A 7,032-nucleotide genomic window follows, 5' to 3' on the forward strand; every position below is an offset into this window, starting at 1 on the left:
GCAACAATGAATGAATGGAAATCCAAAGTCTCTGTAAATTTTTACTGAAATTAATAATAAATTAAAAAAATAAATAGAAGGATTACTAGTAAGATGTGTATAAAAGTCCAAAGTGGGAATGGGAGGGAGGTAGGGGAGCTGAGGGTTGGGAGGGAGTGATATCACGGTCACAGAGTTTGTTGGAGAGAGGGAGGCAGTGAAGGAATTAGGAAAGATCCAGTGAAGACTTGAAAAGATAGGATAATAGTGGGCATAAATTAATTGTGAATAATTTCATAAAACACAATACGCCTGGTCCCATTGATGGCTGCGGCGCAGAAACTGCAAGCCAGCTTCCCTAGCCAGGCCCACTATCCCCTCTGGACCTACAGTTTGTCACATGGTAGGGAAGACACCCACTTGCCCCCTCCATTCAGCAAGGTCCTCTGAATGATCTGAAATAGAAACCTGATTGATACACTTCCCTCATAAAAACCTACCAGTGACATCTAAATATCACTGTAGTCAAGCAATTTACCACAAATATGGCTCTCACCACTTTGTCTGGATTATTGCAACAGCCTCCAAGCATTTCTAAAGACAGTTCTTAACCTGTATAAAAACAGAAGCTAGATTATGTCACTTCTCTGCTGCAAACTCTGAGATGACTTCCCATTTCAGGAAAAGCCCCTTCGCCCTGGTCTGCTGGAGTTCATGGTAGCCTGGCCCTTCCTGGCTTCACTCCCAGCCACCCCTGACCTCATCGCTGATGTTTGGGGTCCCAGATACTAAGAACACTTTTGAAGAAACCTGTTCCCACTGTTTCTAGTTGCTAGTATTGTGAATCCCAAATCCAAGCTCAAAATGACACCCCAAATACAGAGACTTCTTAATCGAGAAGCAAACGGTTATATACTCACTTTTAAAGAAGCAAAACTCATGAAAAAGTACAAAGACTCCAGTAGTATATTGTTGGTTACTTGTAAAACATGCAGCAGGACAGTTAAACATTGTGGTAAAAGTAGACACTCTATCATCATTGACAAGCAATCCTAGCATTCCTCAGTCTTCCCTGAAGACACCCCAGAGAAAGACTCCAAGTTCTGCAAACTCAAACCATAAGAGGTTTGGTTCCACAGAGAAGAGTCCAGCATTGATTTTCAGAACACCTACGTCTGGACAGTCAACACCCACTTTCTCTTCTTCCAAGAGTATGAGCAAAATGAAGCAGCAGGTCTCTCAACTAAAATTGTTGCTCAGTCAACAGGAATCCCAGAAGAGTCCAAGGATGGACTTTGGAAATTTCTTGCCTTCTCTGTAAAGGATGGATTCTGGAAATAAACATCTAATGTACTTTCTAAAGCTAAATCAGAAAAACAACATTGTTTTTAAAACTTTTCATTGCTCTTGAAACATAAATACTCAATTCAAGAGTAAACTTTTCTTGGCATCATTTGCTGTTTATGGGAGAAAATACCTAACTGGAATGAATAAAGTCTGCTTAGCACTCATATGAGTATCAGAAATAGGAAAAATACTTGTTTCTGAGAAATGATGAAGATATAAGTAGATGTCGATTGTTATTTTCATATTCCTCTGCCTTAATTTTTATATCATTTCTAAGAAAATGAAGACCTTTTTTGAGAAGGTTTATGAACTTGTGAAGTTTTCTTCTGAGTATCTTCAACCTCATTGCTAATTCAGAAAAAAGAATCAAGTGTGTATAGTCTTAAGTTCCTAGTCATCTAGCTGTGGAACCAGCCCAGTGAGATCTGCCCATTACTCCTGTTTCGAGTACCTGGGACATACTTCATTGTATATGAATTACAGACATTTTTATTTTTCTAAATTCCTTCTATTCCTATAGTAAGTAATTTTGTAGTATAATATTTTGTTTACTCTGGTGAAGATTTATTTCCCAGTCTAAAAATTGTATCAGAACTTGACATAACATTTTAGTTATCTTAATCTTTACTGAAACATGTATATTTTTTAAAAAATGACAAGCTAGAGTTGTATTCAATTATTTAAAAAGATTTTAAAATAAATTATTTAGTTACTTTGAACTGTAGCCTGTTTGACGCCTCTCTTAAATTGTATTTCATTTGGGTTTGGCAAAACAGCACAGATCAAAGTTAATCAGTTCATCTTACATTCTTGTGAAATGAAATTATGCAAATTGGCGACAGCTCCAGAGGTAGACAGCAGGGGTCCCTATTCTAAATGTCTAGGAGTGGCACCTACTTCCTAAACAACATGCCTCTGGAAACTATGAATTTTGAGAAATGACAATAGTTATAGAAAGGTTTCAGGTCTTTTGTTCATAGGGTCTCTATGAGCAACCGGACAGCAATCAACAAGACTAAGCCACAGGCCGAAATGCCTAGGCCTCCCCTTTGCAGTACCAGGGTCAATACCTAGGTCCTAACAGATGCTTGCTTTAGGCTTTTTCCTAAGTTCTTACAAGAAGAATCTTTCAAAGCATCATGCTCTTCAGTGTGATAATCTGAGAAACTTCTCTCCCTGATGACCCGAGGCTCACAGTGACCGATGTTTTCAGAAAGCCTGCTGCTCTCTCCAGCACTAGGCCTCTGCACATCCTTTTCCTTAAGGACTGTACTCCTCCCCAGCCCCACAGTATGGGACCCTATCATGTCCTGCTTCTCACTGCCTTCTCGACGACATGTGGCCTCATTCAGGCTTGGAGCTCTCACCTGTGTGTCCCAGCACCTCGCTTGTTACTTAGCACGGGGCAAGTGTTCTGCACATATTCACTGACTTAGCCCACCTGTTCCACCAGTGAGGTTTAGAAATAAGGTCCTTTCTGGCCAGTGACTGGAGAGGAGAAATTTGTAGGTAGAAAGCTGATCCCATTTCCTTGGTTGCCAGTGAAGATACCATGAATTCTTGATTGTGTCTATACTGTTTGGCAGGTGGTCTCTGGACATATCTAAAGAAAACACTAGGATTCGAGTATAGAGCTAAAAGTGCATCTTAGGAGGAAGCAGGAGTAAATCTCTGTAATTGTGGATTAGGCAGTGATTTTTCAGATGGTACACTAAAAGCACAAGCAACAAAGGAAACCATCAAAAACCAAAAAAATGTTGTGCTTCAATAAAAATCAAGAAAATGAAAAGGACTGCAACCCCTAACTTCCAGCACTGCCCAAGCCCTGCACCCCCACTCCTGCCATAGAACTGTGTCCAGGGATACCACCCCACCACCATCCCACGCCCCCACACTTCTGGCACACCCTGGTGGCCTCACCACAACCCTGCACCACTGGCGGTGCTCCAGGGCCACTAGAAACTCCTTCACGCAGCATAGAGACCTAACAGCAGCTGTGGACAGTAGATTCTGAGTCAGCACACCGCAGATCCAGCCATTGTCTGAAGCTACCAATCGAGCTGCTGTGGGACTGATCTACCACGAGAAAGGCTGATAGGATCCTAATTGGGTTTTCTTGGGCACCGCCGATTGCCTGGGAGGGTGCCCAAGGGTGAGCCCACTAGTGGGAATTTGGCTGAGCTCTCTTGGGGCACGCCAACTGCCCAGGAACGAGTGGGCCAGCGATAACTTGGCTGAACTTTTGTGGACACTGCAGACGAGCCAGAGGTAAGTGGATTGGTGGGAATTTGACTTTGTCTTGTTGAGCCCCTTGGACCCAGGAGATAATTTGGCTGAACTTTTGTGGAGACTGCAGACCAGCCAGAGGCAAGTGGGTTGGTGGGAATTTGACTTTGTCTTGTTGAGTCCCCTTGGACCCAGGAGATAATTTGGCTGAACTTTTGTGGACACTGCAGATCAACCAGAGGCGAGCAGATTGGTGGGAATTTCACTTTGTGTTGTTGAGTCCCCTTGGACCCAGTAGATAATTTAGCTGAACTTTTGTGGACACTGCTGACCAGGCAGAGGCGAGTGGGTTGGTGGGAATTTGACTTTGTCCTGTTAAGTCCCCTTGGACCCAGGAGCCTTCCTGGGCAGGGGCCACTGTGCAAGGGCAACTGTGTGAGCACCAGTGGACAGGGAGCAGTGAATGATAACCACTGAGTGGGAGACAGACAGCTGGAATTCGAATAGGGACCCCAATTGTAAGCACACCCAGACAACTGAGGCCTGAGTGAGGTCCCACAAGTGGTTGACCTGCCCTTGTAATCGCCCCAACCATGTGCATGCCCTTCCCCATTTGGCTCCACACCTGTCTCTACAAGTCTGGTTAATCAACCTGCCTTTAGTCAGGAGCACCTTGTCCTGCCTTACCTACAAGGGGTTACTCTCACAGGCTCTGAACTTACATTTCCCTGGAGTAGGACGTTCAGAGAAAAACACTAGTGGGATAGCTACCCAACTGATCTCTAGAGAATTATCTTCAGATCAAGAACATATCAATGTCTCGAAGAAAGCAAACTGTCCCACACAATACAGAAACACAAAGCAAGATATCAACCCGAAAGGGTGACACAGTATCAATGGATTTCCTGAAGCTAGAAAGTCTGATGGAACTTTCTGACACAGAAGTTAAAAGAACAATGATTGAATATTTTCAATGGATGAAAGGCAAACTTGAAGAATTATAGGATACAACAAGTAAAAACCAGGAGGAACTTTAAAAAAAAGTCCAGAACAATGTAGAGAAAACAAACGTGGCATTAGTGGTACTGGAAAAACAAAAAAACACTATCCAAAATATAAGGTCCAATGTATCAGATGCTGTCAACATGATGGAGGGACACATGAGCAGAGTTGAAAAGATGGAACACAGAACCAGTGAAACAGAGGACAAAATTGTCACCACTGATCTGCTAGAGCAAAAAGCAGACTCAAAAAGGAAGGAAAAAGAAGAAAACCTAAGAATAATGTGGGATACCATCAAGAGAAATAACATGCACATCATTGGAATCCCAGAATAGGAAGAAGCAAATAAAGGCACTGAAAAAGTTGTAGAGGAAAACTTCCCAGGCATAATGAAGAATGAGGGAATATATCTTCAAGAAGCTCAGAGAACACCATATAGACTAGATCCCAAAAGAAAAACATCAAGGCTTATCATAGTTAAATTTCCCAAAACCAAAGATAAGGCGAGAATCTGGAAAGCAGCAAGGGAGAAACAAAGAGTCGCCTATAAGGGAGAACAGATAAGATTAAGTGCCAATTGACCAGCAGAAACCATGCAAGCAAGAAGAGAGTGGAGCAAGAAACTGCACTGCAATCCCAGAGGAACATGGTTCGAATCCACCAGACGCTCTGCCGGAGAAGGAGGCGCAATATCCTCCTGTACCAGTCAGATCTCATTTGACGGTACACGTACACAAAATAAAAAAAAAAAAGAAGAGAGTGGAAGGACATATATCAAACACTCTGTCAACCAAGAATATTGTACCCAGCAAAATTATCCATCAAATATGAAGGAGAGATCAAGATATTCCCAGAAAAGCAGAACCTAAGAGAGTTTGTAAAAACAAGACCAGCATTGCAGGAAAGACTCAGAGATATCCTTCTTACAGAGAAACCACAGAAAGCATCATAGACCAAAGTAACTAGCAACAACACCAAAAAGAGCTCAACACAATGATAGCAATAAGACCTTGCCTCTGAATAAGTACACTGAATGTAAAAGGTTAAAATGCACCACTGAAGAGGAAAAGAGTAGAAGACTGGATAAAAAGCCAAAATCCATCAATATGTTGTCTACAAGAGATACAACTGAAAAATGAAGATAAAGACAGACTAAAAATAAAAGAGTGGGGAAAAATATACCAGGCAGCAACCAGAAAAAAAGCAGGAGTAGCCATATTAATCTCTGATAAAATAAATATCAATGTAAAAACCATGACAAGAACAGGAAGGTCACTACATAATGCTGAGAGGGTCAATAGAACAAGAGGACAGAACAATAATAAATATCTATGCACCAAATGAAAGACCTGCAAAATATATAAAACAAACATTAACAAAACTGAAAAAGGAAATAGTCAACACTACTACAATACTTGGAGACTTCAATACACCCCTCTCAAGAAAAGACAAAACTACCAGAAAGAAACTCAGCAAAGATACTGAAGAATTAAACCACACAATAAAGCAACTTGACCTCACAGATATTCATAGGCTAATACACCCCCAGAAAACACAATATACTTTCTTCTCCAATGTACATGGAACATTCTCCAGAACAGATCACATTCTAGGATACAAGGCAAGCACCAATAAATTAAAAAACATAGAAATAATACAAAGTATCATTTCAGACCATAATGCTTCAAAATTAGAAATTCATAATAGGACGATAAAGGACAAAAAGCATGCATTTGGAAGCTTAACAACTCCTTGCTTGAACACAACTGAGTACAAGAAGAAATAAAAAATGAAATGAAAAAGTTTCTAGAAACAAATAACAATGAAAACACCACTTACCAACACCTCTGGGAAACAGCCAAATCAGAGGTCAATTTACAGAAATAAGAAAACACATCAAAAAGACATCAAAAGGCAAGAAAAATTGACCATTGACTCTTTAATTCAACATCTTCAGCAACTTTAAAGAGAGCATCAAGAAAACTCAACACCCTCTAAAAAACCAGAAATTATAAAAATTAGAGCAGAAATAAATGGAATAGAAAACCGAAAAACAATTGAAACTATCAACAAAACTCAGAGTTGGTTCTTCGAAAAGGTCAATAAAATCGACAAACCATTAGCAAACTCATAAAGGAAAAGAAAGAAAAAGCACAAATAATGTGAACAAGAGATGAATCAGGCAACATCACAACAGAACCAACTAAAATAAAAAGGCTAACATCAGAGTATTATGAAAAATTATAATCAAGGATGCTTTAGGCAGATCCAGAAGTATTAAAAGAAGATGGAAGGAATATACTGAGTCATTGTATAAAAAGGAATTGGCAGATACAGAAAAATTTAATGAAATCACATATGAGCAAGAGTCTATGGTGATGAAGGAAGAAGTTCAAGCTGCTTGAAAGGAAATACCAAAAAATAAGGCCCCAGGAATAGACGGTATACCGATTGACGTATTTCAGCCAACAGATGCTG

At 40.5% G+C, this 7,032-nt stretch overlaps 1 pseudogene; it reads left to right on the top strand.

Annotated features, from left to right (window-relative positions):
• Positions 1-303: 303 nt before the first annotated feature.
• Positions 304-1,300, top strand: LOC102870195 (annotated as a pseudogene).
• The last annotated feature ends 5,732 nt before the right edge of the window (positions 1,301-7,032 follow it).

The sequence above is a fragment of the Elephantulus edwardii genome, unplaced genomic scaffold, assembly GCF_000299155.1.
Source record: "Elephantulus edwardii isolate Elephantulus edwardi_28Jun2011 unplaced genomic scaffold, EleEdw1.0 scaffold00178, whole genome shotgun sequence".
Taxonomy (NCBI): domain Eukaryota; kingdom Metazoa; phylum Chordata; class Mammalia; order Macroscelidea; family Macroscelididae; genus Elephantulus; species Elephantulus edwardii.